This window comes from Dipodomys merriami, unplaced genomic scaffold (genome assembly GCF_024711535.1).
Source record: "Dipodomys merriami isolate MVZ:Mamm:240054 unplaced genomic scaffold, mDipMer1.0.p SCAF_2, whole genome shotgun sequence".
NCBI classification, from domain to species: Eukaryota; Metazoa; Chordata; class Mammalia; order Rodentia; family Heteromyidae; genus Dipodomys; species Dipodomys merriami.
The window spans coordinates 29,667,501-29,684,321 of NW_027203381.1; positions in this window are offsets into that span (position 1 = coordinate 29,667,501).

Genomic DNA, 16,821 nt, shown 5'->3' on the forward strand with positions numbered 1-16,821 from the left:
TTTCTCAGGTGTGGACCTGCATTGTGATGTTTCTAGCACATTTCCTATGAATGCTTCCCCAAGTTTCACATCTAGAGGAACCTGGGAGCAAGATGGCAGGTTTGAAAGAAGACAAGGAAACCCCTCTCTAAGAAAACAACACAAGTGTGATGAATGTGGAAAAACCTTTAGTCAGAGTTCAGCCCTTATTTTACATCAGAGAATCCACAGTGGGGAGAAGCCATATACGTGTGACCAGTGGGCGAAAGCTTTCAGCCAAAGCGCCATTCTGATTCAGCATTGAAGAACTCACACTGGGGAGAAGCCCTTTAAGTGTCATGAATGAGGCAAAGCCTTTAGTCAGAGCTCTAATCTTTTCTGACATCGAAAAAGACACAGGAGAGAAAAAGTCCCATCAGTGTGTCATGAGGGAATCAAAGCACATACTCAGAGCTTTCGCAGAATAAGAAAAGACAAGGTATAGTCACTGTTAGCATAGACTAATGGTTTTAGTAATTACCAGTTTCCAGGGTCATAAAAGCCATGGGAGAGAATTATAAAGTAGTTCATGCCAATATTTGCTTTTCTGCTTACAAGTATAGAGTCAATTTCAGGGGTTTGAGATTCCAAAGCCTAATTCACTTTTTCATCCCTAAGCAACACTATTTTAGATATTTGTCCTTTTTAGCCAAGTACATTTTTCCTCGTTGAGAAGGAATATGTGCACTATTCAGCAAAGAAATATCCTCCCCTATTTCATAACTTGAGCACTAGCATTATAAAGACCAAAGATTAAATCTTTTTTCATTTTTATTCTTAAATAATTTTTTATTGAGACTAAATAATTAAATAAATTTCACAAATTTCACAGTATTGTGGGATAGTGATACTTAGTTAAAGTCACAAACATATTTTAACCTTCACAAGGCAAATTTTCATTATCATGGCCTGTAAAGTTTGTGAATTCTATAAGCTTTGACAATACAACTATTTCTTTTTTTAGTATATATTTTTATTGTAAAGCTACTGTACAGAGGGGTTATAGTTACATGAATAAGGTAATGACTCCATTTCCTATCGAGCATTGTTACCTCTTCTTTTGTTTTTCCCTACCATCCCTTCCCTCCCCACCTCCCCAACTCTTCTCCCCACCAAGTTGTAAAGTTCGTTTTCAACATAGTGTCTTGTACATCCCATTGTTACAATGGGTCAGCCTGTGTCCTTAATATCACCATTTTTTTCCATATCGGTGATATGTACATTTCTTTTCTTTTGCTTAGTGTCAGCTGTTCTCTCTTTCCCTTTCATTCCCTCCCTCCCAACGCTGCCCTTGAGTCGCTTAGTTCATTTTCATCAATGTCCAGTGCAGCTGCTGGGCCCCTCTGTTGTATATTTTCCCCTGTTTCCCTCTGATTCTGTGCCCTCCTCCTAACTTCCCTCAGATGGGCATATTTATATACCATATATGAGGTCAAGAAAACAGAGTCATTTAGAAATGATACAACAAATTAAGTAGAGGCCATTTGTTTCTTCAGTCCTGTTTGCTTTCTTGTATCTCCTTGCATTTTAAGTTTAACATCCACATATCAGAGAGACCACATGCCATTTGTCTCTCTGCTCTTGGCTTTCCTTGCTCAAAATGACTTTTTTCTAGTTCCATCCATTTCCCTGTGAATGCCATTATTTTGTCCTTTCTAATGGCTGCATAATATTCCATTGCATATAGGTACCACAGTTTTTGGATCCATTCATCTGTAATGGGGCATCTGGGTTGTTTCCATATCTTGGCTATTGTAAACAGTGAACAATGAACATGGAGGTGCATGTTTCCTTGTATCCTGGTTCCTGTTGCTCAGGGTAGATGCCTAGGAGTGGTATGGCTGGGTCATGGCAGGGGGTGTCAATATTTGGCTTTTTGAGGTATCTCCAGACTGCTTTCCAAAGTGGTTGTATTCGTGTACATTCCCACCAGCAGTGTAATAGGGTTCCTCTTTCTCCATATCCCCACCAGCGTTTGTCATTGGCTGAATTTAGGATATGGGCCATTCTGACTGGGTAAGGTGGTATCTCAGGGTTGTTTTTATTTGCATTTCCTTTATGACCAGGGATGAGGAACATTTCATCATGTGTTTCTTTGCCATCTTTATCTCTTCTTCTGAGAAGCCTCTCTTAGTTCCCTCACTATTTAATGATTGGTTTGTTAGATTTGGGAGGGATTAGTTTCTTGAGTTCCCCATATATAATGGATATTAGGCCTTTGTCTGATATATTGCTGGTAAATATTTTTTCCCAATTAGTTGGCTATCTTTCTACTTTGATAGCTATGTCTTTGCTGTGCAGAAACTTTTTAGTTGAGTCTCTCTTCAATTTGTTCTGACCCTAAAACTGTTCAGGAAGTTCCTCTCTGTGCCTATAAGCTCAAGTGTCTCTCCTCTTCTATCCTGCAGTAGTTTCAGAGTTTCAGGTTTGATGTTAAGGCCTTTAATCCATTTTGAGTTGATGTTAGTGACAAGCTGGGGTCTATTGCTTGTGGCCACCCAGTTTTCCCAGTACCAGTAGTTGAAGAGGCTATGTTTCTTCCACTGCATGTCTCCCTTCTCAAATATCAGCTGACTGGAGGTATGTGATTTTATTTCTGGATCTTCTAAACTGTTCCATTGGTCTTTGGTTTATTTTTGTCTTTGTTATTATGGCTGTATGATAGAGCTTGAAATCTGGTATCATGATCCCTCCTGCATTGTTTCTTTTGCTTAGAATTGCTTTGGCTATTCTAGGTCTTTTGTTGTTCCATATAAATTTTTGGATTGTTTTCTCTATTTCAGTAAAGAATGTCATTGGGCATGATCTTGTATTTAAAGAATCCCACGGACTCCACTCCCAAATTACTCAAGCTGAGTCAAAACTTTGGCAAAGTAGCAGGTTATAAAATTAACCCTCAAAAATCAATGGCTTTTCTGTAAGCCAACAATGAGAAAAGCATAGCTGAAATCAGGAAAGCAACTCTATTTGTAATAGCCCCACAAAAAATAAAATACCTAGGAATTAACTTAACCAAAGAAGTGAAGGACCTCTATGATGAAAACTTTAAAAACCTGAAAAAAGAAATCAAAACAGAACTTAGAAAGTAGCAAAACCTCCCATGCTCCTGGATTGGAAGGATCAACATCATGAAAATGGCGATACTTCCCAAGGTAATCTACAAATTCAATGTGATACTTATCAATATCCCAACCTCATTCTTCAAGGAAATAGAAGAGGCAATCCAAAAAAAACTCATATGGAACAATAAAAGACCCCGAACAGCAAAAACAATCCTTAACAGAAAGAACGGTGCTAGAGGAATATCAATACCAAATTTCAAACTCTACTACAAAACCATAGTAATCAAAACAGCTTGGTACTGGCACAAGAACAGACCTCAGGACCAATGGAATAGAATTGAAAACCCAGAAATGAACCTACAGACCTATAGCCATCTAATATTCAATAAGAGAGCTAAAAAATTAGAATGGAAGAAAGACAGCCTCTTCAGTAAATGGTGCTGGCAAAACTGGTTAACTACTTGTAGAAAACTAAAGCTAGATCCTTATATAGCACCCTGCACCAGAATCAACTCCAAATGGATCAAAGACCTTGCAGTCAAAGCAGACACTCTGAAAACATTACAGGATGGAATAGCAGAAATCCTAGGTCTCCTTGGCACAGGCTGAAATTTTCTTAATAGAGACCCAGAAACACAACAAATCAAAGAAAGGTTGGACAAATGGGATTGCATGAAATTGCAGAGCTTCTGCATGGCAAAGGACATCGCTAGCAAGATCAACAGAAAGCCCATGGATTGGGAGATCTTCACAAGCCATACAACAGACAAGGGTCTCATATCTAAAATATACTTGGAACTCAAAAAATTAAATCTCCCTACAACAAATCCTCAAAGAAACAACTGCCCAATAAATAAGTGGTCTAAAGACTTAAAGAGAAACTTCTCTGAAGAGGAAAGAAGGATGGCCAATAGACACATGAAGAACTGTTCAACCTCCTTAGCCATAAAAGAAATGCAAATCAGAACAACATTGAGATACCACCTCACCCCAGTTAGAATGGCTAAAATCAAGAACTCTAATAACAACAGATGCTGGGGGGGATGTGGACAGAAGGGAACCTTACTGCATTGTTGGTGGGAGTGTAAACTTGTTCAACCACTTTGGAAAGCAGTATGGAGGTTCCTCAAAAGACTCCACATAGAGCTCCCCTATGACCCATCAATCCCACTTTTGGGCATTTACCCAAATGATCACAAACAAGACCATACTAAAGATACCAGCACAACTATGTTGTTTATTTACCATAGCTAAGATATGGAACCAACCCAGCTGCCCCTCAGTAGATGAATGGATCAAGAAAATGTGGTATATATACACAATGGAATTCTATGCCTCTGTCAGAAAGAATGACATTTCCCCATTTGTTAGGAAATGGAAAGGCTTGGAAAAAATTATATTAAGTGAAGTAAGTCAGGCCCAAAGAAACATAGGTCCCATGGTTTCCCTTATTTGCAATAACTAGTATATGTCTGAGACAAGCAGAAAAGGTCAGATAAGTTGATATTAGGCAAAATGAACCCCAAGATAAATATTCAAATGTTTTTTTTCTTTCATGTGTTTGTTTCTACATATTTATAAGATAATTTCTTTGTTTCTTTGTATGTCCTTCCCCCATAATATAACCCCTGCTTTCACTGTATTTGATGTTGGTATAATTTGTGGAGAGGAAGGGGAAAAACAAATTGTTTAAATAGGGATACAGGTGTACCCATTGCAACAACAATATGTACAAGTCCTTATGTTGAAAAACGAACTTTACAACTTTGGCAGGGGTGGGGCGGGGAGGGAGATGGGGGTGGAGGGGGAGTTGGGAAGGGATAGGAAGGGGAAACAAAAGAGGAGGCAACAATGCTTGATAAGAAATGTACTCATCTTGCCCATGTAATTGTAACTCCTCTGTACACTATTTTCTTTCTTTCTTTTTTTTTGTCGGTCGTGGGGCTTGAACTCTGGGCCTGGGCGTTGTCCCTCAGCTCTTCAGCTCAAGGCAAGCGCTCTACCACTTGAGCTACAGCGCCACTTCCGGTTTTCTGGTGGTTTATTGGAGATAGGAGTCTCACGGTCTTTCTTGCCCGGGCTGGCTTTGAACCGCGATCCTCAGATCTCAGCCTCCTGAGTAGCTAGGATTACAGGCGTGAGCCACCAGCGCCCGGCGCTCTGTACACTATTTTCACAATAAAAAAATCATTTAAAAAAAGGAATGTCATTGGGATTTTCATGGGAATTGCATTGCATTTGTATATCATTTTTGGCAGTATGGCCATTTTCACAATATTGATTCTGCCTATCCAAGAATGTGGAAGGTTTTTTCTTTTCCTGGTGTCTTCTTTGATTTCTTTCTTTAGGCTTTTATAGTTTTCATAAATAGGTCCCTTACATCTTTGGTTAGGTTAATTCCCAGATACTTTTTTGAAGCTATTGTGAATAGGGTTGTTACCCTGTTTTCCCTTTCTGCTTGTACATTGTTGGTGTGCAGAAAGGCAACTGATTTTTGTGGGTTAATTTTGTATCCTGCTACTTTGCCAAAGTGGTTCGTTCATTAGTTCTAGGAATTTGGGAGTGGAGTTTTTGGGGTCGTTAAGGTATAATACCATATCATCTGCAAATAGGGATGGTTTCATTTCTTCCTTCCCTATGTGGATCCCTTTACTGTCCTTTTCTTGCTTTATTACTCTGGCTAAGGATTCCAGAACTATATTGAAGAGGAGAATTATATTGAAGAGGAGTGGACAGAATGGGCATCCTTGCTTTGTTGCTGATTTTAGGAGAATTGGTTGTAGTTTTTTCCTGTTTAGTATAATATTGGATATTGGTCTGTCGTATATAGCTTTTATTGTTTTAAGGAATGTCCTTCTATTCCTATTTTCTCCAAAGCTTTTATCATGAATGAGTGTTGTATTTTATCAAAAGCCTTTTCTGCATCAATGGAGATAATGTACTCCTTGACCTTGGATCTGTTAATGTGATGGATTACATTAATTGATTTACATATGTTAAATCATCCCTGCATCTCTGGGATGAAGCCTACTTGATCATAATGTATGATTTTTTTATATGTTTCTGGATTCTGTTGGCTAAAATTTTATTGAGGAGCTTTGCATCTGTGTTCATAAAAGTGATTGGTCTATAGCTCTCTTTTGTTGGATCTTTGCCTGGTTTGGGGATGAGTGTAATATTGGTTTCATAAAATGAGTTTTGGATTTCTATCTCTGCTTCTGTCTCATGGAGGAGCTTGAGGAGTATGGTTATTAGTTCCTCTATAAAACTCTTATAGAATTCCATAGTGAATCCATCTGGTCCTGGGCTTTTCCTTATTGAAAGACTTCTGATTGTTTCCTCTATCTCATTGTAAGTTATTGGCTTACTTAATTGATTTATTTCTTCTTGGTTCACTTTGGGCAATTTTTATTTCTCTAAAAATTCACCCATTTCTGCTAGGCTTTCCTTCCTTAGTAAGTATAGATTCTGGGAATAGTTCTTTATGATTGTTTGGACGTCTTGGATGTTTGTTGTAATTTATCCAGTGGCATTTCTGATCTTATTGATTTGGGTCTCCTCTCTTCTTTTTTTAGTTAATCTTGCCAGAGGTCCATAATTTTCTTTTCCAAAAAAAACCACCCCAGCTTTTTATTAATTTTTATTTATAGTTTTCTTAGTCTCTATCTTGTTAATTTCAGCTCTTATTTTGTTCAACTTTTTTCTTGCTTTTCTAGCAGTTCTAGTTGCACCATGAGATTATTTACTTGGTTTGTCTATTTTCTTGATGTGTGTACTGAGAGCAATAAATTTGCCCCTCAGAACTGCTTTGGCTATGTCCTACAGATTTCTTTGTGATGGTATTCATTTTCATTGAATTGTAGGAACTTTTTGATTTCTTCTTTAATTTCTTCTGTGTCCCAAGTGTTCCTTAGAAGTGTGCTGTTCAATTTCCATGTATTTGATTAATTTCTATGGTATGCTTTGTTATTGAGAAATAGCTGATTCCATTATGGTCGGATAGAAAACAAGGGATTATATCGATCCTCTGGTATTTGCTTAAATTCTTTGTGTGAACTATGATTTGACCTATTTTGGAGAAACTTCCATGGGCTGCTGAGAAGAATGTGTCCTGGGTTGTTGTTGGGTGTAAAACTCTGTAGATGTCTATTAAATCCATTTGAGATATGGTATCATTTAATTAAGAGGCTTCTTTGCTAATCCTCTGGTTGGTAGACCTGTCCTTTGGTGAGAGTAGAGTATTAAAGTCTCCTACCAATATTGTATTTGGGTCTATTTATTTCTGTAAGTCTGAGAGTATTTGCTTAATGTATTTGGGTGCTACAATGTTTGGAGAGTATAAATTGATAATGGTGATATCCTCTTCTTGGATTGTTCCCTGTATTAATATGTAGTGTCCTTCTTTGTCTTTTTGTATTGATTTTAATGAAAAATTTTGACAGATATCAGGATGGCAACTCCTGCCTTCTTGCTGGAAGCATTTGCATGGTAGATCTCTTTCCATCCCTTCACTTAGAGTTTGTTTTTATCTTTGGCTGTGAGATGGGTCTCTTGAAGACAACAAATGGATGGATCATGTTTTCTGATCCAATTTTTAGTTTTCTTTTGATTGGTGAACTGAGTCCATTAATATTTATGGTTATTATAGAGAGGTGCATTGTGTTTCCTGTCGTTTTCTTGCTTTCCTGTTTTTCTTTTCTTTCCTCCTGTGTTTACTAAGTTGGTCTCCTAGTGATATCAGTCTGATGTGGATACCTAATCTTGATTGTTTTCTTCATATTGTATTCCACCTCTTAATATTCTTTGTAGTGCTTGCTTATTGTTTATGGATTCATTTAGTTTTTCTTTACTATTAAAAATTTTAGTTTTTCCATTGAATGTGAAAGCTAGCTTTGCTACATATACCAGTCTAGGTTAGCAGTTATTGGTTCTCAGGGCTTGGATGGTTCTTTTCCAGGCTTTCCTTGCTTTCAGTGTGTGTGTAGAGATATCTGCAGTGATTCTGATTTTATTCCTCATTGTAGTATAGCTCCTTTTTTGCTTTTGCTGTATGCAAGATCATTTCTTTGTTACTCAAATCTAGCATTTTTACTGTGATTTGCTTAGAAGTGTTCCTCCTGGGAACCTGTTTGCTAGGTGTTCTGTATGCTTCTGTTATTTAGGTGGGATTTTCTCTTTTAAGATTGGGGAATATTTCAGTGATAATTTTATTTAAGTGTTGCATCCCTCTATTCTGGTGTTCCTTTGTCAACCGCAATTATATGAATGTTAAATTTCTTGGCATTGTCTGCCTGTTCTTGGACTTCCCTTTGGTATATTTTGATTGTTTTTTCAATATCTGTGACTTTTCCCCCAGTTACTGCATTTTGTCTTCACTACCTGACATTCTATTTTCCATTTCACTCTATTAACTATGGTTTCCATTTGTGGTTTGCATGCAGGAAATTGAACCATTTATGATTTCTACGTTGGTTCTCAAAGAGTTAATTTTGCCCTTTAATGAGGTATGTACTGCATCTATTCTTGAGTGTATCTCTTTTTTGAAGTCCTGGATCTCTTTTATTTGTTTTTTTGTTCTTTAAATTTCTGATCCATTTCTTACTTTAATTCTTGTGTCATTGCCTATTAACTCTTGTATGTAGCATTTGTCTTCCATTTCTTTTTTGCTTTCACTGCAGTTCTTCCCTGGGTGGCTGCTGGCCTTGTGGGATGGTTTATTGTCTTGGTTGTTGATGAATCTAGCAATTTTTCACTGTGATTTTTGCATGAGGATGCAGAGATTATCAGAGTCAAATCTTGAACTCTGACTGTTTTGGTCAATAGGTGGCTGCCTTCACTCGGTTCTGGTTGGTTCCTCAGTCAGTTGTTGAAGCCTGCTCTCAGCCCTAGGCTGGCTGAGAAGGACTTTGCCCAGTCTCAGTTCTGTTGCAGGGAGGGGCCGATCTCCAGTTGCTAGTCTGACCCATGTAGGGCTCACTTTTGATTCTGGTGGGCAGACACACTCTACCCTCTTCCGAGGTGTGTGCACAGTTTCTGACTTCAGTCAGGGACAGGTGTTTAGGCAGCTTGGGTTCCCTCCTGGGACACACAAGTAGGGCTCATTCAGCCACCTGCTGGAGCCACAGGCAGTTCCCAACTTCAGCCAAGGATCAGCAGCCTAGGCTGCTCATGTTCCCTCCCAGGGGTACTCTTGGAAGAACCTGGTGAGCTGGATGTATTCCACCAGTTGCTGGAGCCCACAGCTCCTGGCTTCATCCAGGAAACAGCCTAATCTGCCCGATCTCCTGACTGGTGCACACATGTGGGGCTTGTTTCACAGGCTGTTGGAGCCGGCAAGTGCAGTTCCCAACTTCAGCCAGGAACCCAGCAAAGGCCACTTGGATTCCTGCCTGGGGGACCCCCCAGGTTGGGCTCTTTCCACTACCAGCTATTGTAGTCAGCCTGTAATTCCCAGCTTCAGCCAGGCACCCGTAACCTGGGTTGCTTGAGTTCCTTCCCAAGGGGACTCTGGGCCAAACATGGTGGGCTGGGTATACTGCACTGGCTGCTGGAGCCTGCATGCAGATCCTGTTTTCAGCCAGGTACCTTGGATTTAATCTGTTCAGACTCCCTCCTGGGCTCACAGGTGGGGCTTCTTCTGCCACTGGCTGCTGGAGCCTGAACACAGTTCCCAACTTCAGACAGGGAGATTAAATCGTTTTAAGAAAATTCTCTATTTTATCTTCTGAAAATAGCATTGAGGAGGCCCAAAAGAATATGTGCCTTATAACTTAGTCATGGTAAGGAGGTGGGTGAACAAAGGGGCTTAAACTGTAGGCCTAAACAGTATTGACAGGACTAAATAATTTCCTATGTTGTAAAAAAAAAATCCTTACAATTAAGATGACTTCTAAAAGTCTTTAAGGCATAGCCTGAACAAAAGGAATATTCTCATAACAAACACAGCAGTTCTACTGATATTTACATAAGGTTGATGATCATTTTAATATAAAGAAGAGAAAGAGATGAGGAACCAGATTAGCATAAACATTAGCAAATACAGTGTATAACTAAGAAGTGTACAAGGTTGTGTGGAAAAGGAAGCCCTAACCACCTCCAACACTCCTTCAATGATGTGTCCTTTTTGTTGCATTAATGAGCTATAAATCCAACTGAGACATCACAAGTCAAACATGTCACTATTAGTAAAATAGGTTTCTAGAAGTGCCATTATGGAATGAGTCCCCAGATTTTCATGAAAAATACAGTAGTCACTTACAAACCATTGTTGAGCCTAAGATAGTTATGTTTTAAGACCTTATTTAGGATATTTTATTGGGTCTGTCATTTATAGGATATGGACAACTAGTTTTATTCACATTTAATTTATTCATATTCCCTATTTAAGAAGAAAATGACAGAATTTTATGTTGTTACAATTAGTCTGTTAATGCTTTTCCCCAAATCTGATAAAACTCTAATATATCAGAAGGATATTCATGTTGAGTTCTCCATGGTGCTATAGTTTCCCATGATAAAGCATGGCATCAGAAGTGAGTCTTGGAAGGAAAAATTAAGAGGCCTATAGTGAGTGTCTTTGTCATTGTTCTTGATAAATTGTAAATGTTTCATTCTCAAAAGTTTAACCATGCTGGTGGTTCATGCCTGTAATCCTAGCTACTCCAGAAGCTGAGCTCTGAGGATTGTGGTTCAAAGCCAGATGGGGCAGTAAAGCCCATGAGACACTTTTTTTTTGGGGGGGGGGTCCAGTTGTGGGCTTGAATTCTGGGCCTGGGTGCTGTCCCTCAGCTCTTCACCTCAAGGCTAGCGTTCTCCACTTGAGCCACAGCGCCACTTCCAGCTTTTTTTTTTCTGCTTATGTGGTGCTCAGGAATTGAACCCAGGGCCTCATGCATGCAAGGCAAGCTCTCTACCACCTTCCCAGTCCGAAGTCCATGAGACTCTTATCTTCAATTAATGACCAGAAAACTAGAAGTGGAGTTGTGGCTCAAAGTGGTCGAATGCTAGCCTTGAGTGAAAGAGATCAGGGACATCACCCAGGCCCTGAGTTAAAGCCCCATAACTGACAAAAAAAAAAAAAAAGTCCAGCCATATCTAGTACTTAGAGTAATTCCAGGAAAAAAATGTAGAACTAGTGTGCTCTGCTTTGTACACTGAGATATATATTAGTAGAGAAACAGATAAATGCAAATTTTCTTATATAGTTTTGTGATAGTGATTATGCTTGTAGGATTGTTTCTTCTTTTTTTTTTTCTTTTCTTTTTTCTTTTCTTTTTTTTTTTGCTGGTCCTAGGACTTGATCTCTGGACCTAGGTGCTGTCACTGGGCTCCTTTTGCTCAAGGCTAGCACTTACCATTTGAGCCACAGTGCCACTTCTGGCTTTTTCGTGTGATTAATTGGAAATCAGAGTCCCTCAGACTTTCCTGCCTGTACTGGCTTTGAATAGTGATCCTCAGATCCCAGCATCCTGAGTAGCTAAGATTACAGGCATAAGCCACCAGCACTCTTGGCTATGGGTTGTTTTTTTGTTTTTTGTTTTGTATATTATCAGACTATGAGAGTCTTTTTATTTGGGGCTTATTCTCTTTGTAATTAAAGAGAGGAATAAGCCATGTCTTGAAACAGATAATCCAGAGTTATCTACTGAAAAGTTACTGCTTACTTTTTAAGAGTTTCTTAAGTCCTATGTGAATATGATGGAAGATTCAAAATCAGATGCCACCATAAACTTTGTTAGATTATGTTCTCTTTATTATGAATAATCCCAAAAAGTAGGGAGAACTATGTGATCTAAGTATGTGATGAATCTTTAGAAAGAGCACTGCTATGTAGTTTGCATTTCTTTGCACTTACGTAAGTTTCCTGATGGTACTAGTTTGTCTAAATGGAGAATTACTATGAGTTTGGCTAACATTTTAAAAAAAAATATTGTGATATTAGCACTTCCATTAGGTTGATTTCTAGGGACAGTAAATATTCTAAAATAAAATTGGTGCTTAGCAACTATCACTTTATTTGGGCCTTCAGTATTACTAATAATCCCATGTTTTCACTCTACCTTCTCCCATTGTCTTCAGTGACCTATATTAGTTAGGGATGCTTCTGGATGTAAAATATTATTCACATTAGACAAACAACTCAAATGCACTTCTACAGATAAATGGGGTAAAATGTGGTATACACATAAATATTACTTAACTTTTAAAAGGAATGAAATTCTAATAACATACTACAATGGGATGACTCCTAAGACATGCTAAGTGCAACAAGCCAAACAAGAAAGGATAAATACATGATGCCATTTATACTGCGGAACCTAGAGCAGGCAAGTTCACAGAAACATAAAATGAAATGGTGGTCACCCAAAGCTGGAGAGAAGGGAGCATCAGAGTTACTGTTTAATGGATATAGAGTTTTAGATGGAATTCTTTTTTTTTTTTTGTCAGTGATGGGGCTTGAACTCTGGGCTTGGGTGTTGTCCCTACACTCTTCAGCTCAAGGCAAGCACTCTACTGCTTAAGCCACAGTGCCACTTCCAGTTTTCTAGTGGTTTATTGGAGATAAGAGTCTCATGGACTTTTTTGTCTGAGCTGGCTTTGAACCATGATCCTCAGATCTCAGCCTCCTGAGTAGCAGGATTACAGGTGTGAGCCACTGGCGCCCAGCTGAGTAATGGAATTCTTGAGATATATTGTAGGTAATGGTTGCATACTACTGAATTGTATACTTAAGGGCAGATAAAGTGTTATGTTTTATGTCACATTTTACCATAGAGCTGGATGCTGGTGGTTCATGCCTGTAATTCTATCTACTCAGAGGCTGAGATCTGAGGATGGTGGTTCAAAGCTAGCTCAGGCAAGAAAATCCATGAGAGTCTTCTCCCAGACTAACCATCACAAAGCTGGAAATGGAGCTGGGATCAAGCTGTAGAGAGCTAGCTTTGAGCAAAAAACCTCAGTAACAGCATCCAGGCCCTAAGCTCAAGCCCCAGGACTGGTAGACATGCACACACAGTGCATGCACACATACTTTGGAAGAGGCTGGGGGCATGACTCATGGTAGAGCACCTATATAGAAAGTGTGAGGTCTTCAGTTGAAAACCCCAGCACCACTAAACAAAAAAAGAGAAATTTATATAATTCTTGTTCTAATAAAGCTTATTATATTCTACCAGAATTTTTTTTAAAAAACTTGGAAAATGAGTGTTCTTAAAGACATAATTTAGAACAATACAAATACTTAGAGGATTCACAGAATGTGAATCCAAATCATACTCTATATTTATGAATTTCTTGAGTCACTTCCAGATTGCCATTCTGAACCTCAGACCATGAACATTGAGGATCTAGGGTTCTGTAGGTTCAAGATGGGCCACTAGGTGGCGCATACAAATACAGGCCAGAACTGCACGGGGAATGTTTGAAAACCTGACATTGGAAGCCCAGCTCAAGTAATGAACAGAACTTTAGGGCTGTCTCCAGCTAGGAAATTGCCTGGTAAGAATCAACAAATTGACAAACATTCTTCATACTTAAATAATACACCACATATGGTAACAATCCAAATGTGCAGGCACAATAAAAATACTAGGCATAGGAAGAACTCAGATTTCAATTTACAAAGAAAAAGAAAACCAAATTATGCCAATGCTTAGATAATAAAGATGGTAGAATTAATAGCAAAGTCCCTTTAAACAGGTTCTATAACTATGCTTAAGAAATAAGAGTGAAGGAGTGGAGAGACAGATATTAGGACAGAAAGAGAAATAGAACACAGAGAAGAGCCAAATGAAAATTTTAGAATTAAAAATATGACATTAGTGCTCAATGAAAGAATGGAGATGAGGGACTAGGAAGATGACTCAGTGGTAGAATGCTTGCCTTGCATGCAAGAGGCCCTGGGTTCGATTCCTCAGCATCACATAAGCAGAAAAATCCAGGAGTGGCACTGTAGCTCAAGTGGTAGAGCGCTAGCCTTGAGCTGAAGAGCTGAGGGACAGTGCCCAGGCCCAGAGTTCAGGCCCCATGACTGGGGGAAAACACACACACACACACACACACACACACACACAAAGAATGGAGATGAGAGAAACAGATTAGCAGAAACTAACCTAAACAGAATGCATTGTAAGGCAAATACAGAGAATATATATTGTACTGGAATCAAGTGGGTTTTATTCTAGGACTATAAGGTTGGCTCAGTAGTTAAATAATCAAGATAATCCACAGTATCAATAAAACCCCACATAGTTATATCAGTTGATGTAGAAAAGATATTTGACATAAGAAGTCCATTTCACTGCTCTTTCACTCGCCAATAAACCTGCTTTGTTTTAAGCACTTCTCTGCCCTTTGTTATTATTGTTGTTCTTAGAAAAATTAAGATTAATAGACTTTGCCAGAGAACCACAAAGACATCCAGGTACAGAGAACAAAGAAAGGTTATTGCCAGGAAAGGGGGCTGGCAAGACTCCTTCTCATGAGGGAGAAATGAGAAGCAGCATGGCTATTGTCTGGGTTGACCTGTATAACCTAGGAGGCTTGGGGGGGCGGGGGGGAAGAAGAGGCTAGGAGGCTGTGATCCTGGAGTGGATTGCAGGCCAGGGGCTTCATCATGGCAGACTAGGATTTATGGCTGCTGTCCAAATAGTAGATAAGTGTCCTGCAATTGCCCAAACTTGAAGGTCACTGTAAGGGGCTCTTGTTGCCTTATATGGTGGTAGCTGCCCCAGAGAAGTGCCATCCCAAGGTAAAGGGGGTTGGAAGTTGATTATTTACTGCCTTTACTACATGAGCCTAGTGTTGCTTAGGAAGGGAGCCTGCTAAGCTGTGGAGAGCGGAAGGAGTGTACTAGGCTATAGGAAGGGGCTCAATTTGCTAACAGTTTATTAGTTATTATTATTATTATAATTTTGTCGGTCGTGGGTCTTGAACTCTAAGTCTGGGTGCTGTTCCTGAGCTCTTCAGCTCAAGGCAAGCGCTCTACTTCTTAAGTCACAGTGCCACTTCCTGTAGTTAATTGGAGATAAGAATCTCAGGGACTGGCCTGCTGGCTTCCATCTCAGACCTGGCAATCCTTAGACCCCAGCCTCCTGAGTAGCTAAGATTACAGGCGTGAGCCACCAGCACCTGGCCTCTTTAATTTTTAATTGGCAGGAAAAGTGAACCTGAACCCTAGCTGGTGCCAATGTTTGTTTGAAGAGGATCAATGGATGTCCTGACAGGATTCCTATAGGTTTGTGGCTCTGGTTCTGCCTCTGTTGCCTATATGGATGTGTGTAAGGTTGTCAAGACTGGTATGCAGATGTTCTTTACACTCTTTGTTGACCAGACTCTTAATAAGGCAACTAGGGCTACCATCCAGAAAAAGTTTCCACAATAGTGCTTAGAATGATGGTATTTTAAAGTGGGTGAATGTTGTTCCCTTTTTTCAAAAAAGTAGCACAGTGAGGAAAAGGATCTCTCTGGTTTCCATTTACTATTTTTTAAAAAAGTAATTGGGGATAACAGAATAGGGAATCATAGGCAAAGCATTTCACAAAATTTTGCAACATTTCCTCAAGTGTTTTGGTTTGATGTTTATCATTTTTATTTTTCAATATTTATTACACATAGAAACTCCTTAAAGTAAAATAAAACGAAATGCCCTGAACTAGCCTTTAGAAGTCACAAAAGAGAGAACAGTTGCAAAGAACAGACCAGCTGGGTGTTGGCAGTAGCCAAGTAGGAAAGTGAAAAGGCTAGATTTCTGCAGCCTCCCACATTGAAAAAACAACAACAACAACAACAACAAAAATCCAGGAGTTAGCAGCAAGGGGTTATGAGGAGATAGGTTCTGGTTAGAGTGCAAAATAGTGCAGTACCACTAGTTGCTATTCATTTGCTTTCTCATTCATTAACTCAGCAGAGGGCATTTTGTGGAAGCGCTTTCCCAAATGAGACAAAAAACTCAAGCTTGAGGATCTCCAAATGTCTTGGAAAACTGCACCCACACGTGTGACCACAAGACTTTTAAACAACGGGGCTCTTTTGTGTGGCTTCTGAGGCCTGACATGTGACTGAGAAAAGACAACAATATAACTTGTCCACCACTCACTTATTCAACAAGTTCTATGTGTACCAGACAGTCAGTATCCTGAGACAGTGACATTACTGTGAGTGGACAAGTCTTGACAAGGTCCCTGCTTGTGTGAGATTTACACTCAAAACATGGGTAAATATATGAGATCACTTAGAATAGTACTGAGAGAAATATGGAGCCTTGGAGGAGGGAAGGTGGAGGCGGAGGCTCCTGAGGTATGATATGCCTGAGTTTCTCTACGGAGGGCAGGGAGGCAGACCGACCATGGGAGAGGGGGGGACCTTGCAGGCCAGTGTAAAGAGTTTTCAAGTCACCCTGAAGCTGTGGTGTGCAGTGGAGGAATATAAATAGGAGAATAAAGTGGTCGCCCTTTTGCTTTTAAAATCTGCAGCTTTTTTGATTTGTAAGGGCGTACCTAGCCTGAAGATGACCATGCATTCTGCAAATTCGCGGTGGCATCCTCCTCCAAGCACCTGCTTCGATGCCTTGGCAATGTAGAGCATTGCGACATTCGCAGCGGGAAGCGAAGTTCAAGCCGTCTTCTGGTACAAAGCCTTGCCTCCCCGGACAAACCTGTAGTCCATGGCAAGTTACACATCTGTGCTTCACTTATCTGGGCTGTGAAATGGGCAAACTAAAAGCTCCCGGGCCACAGGACGT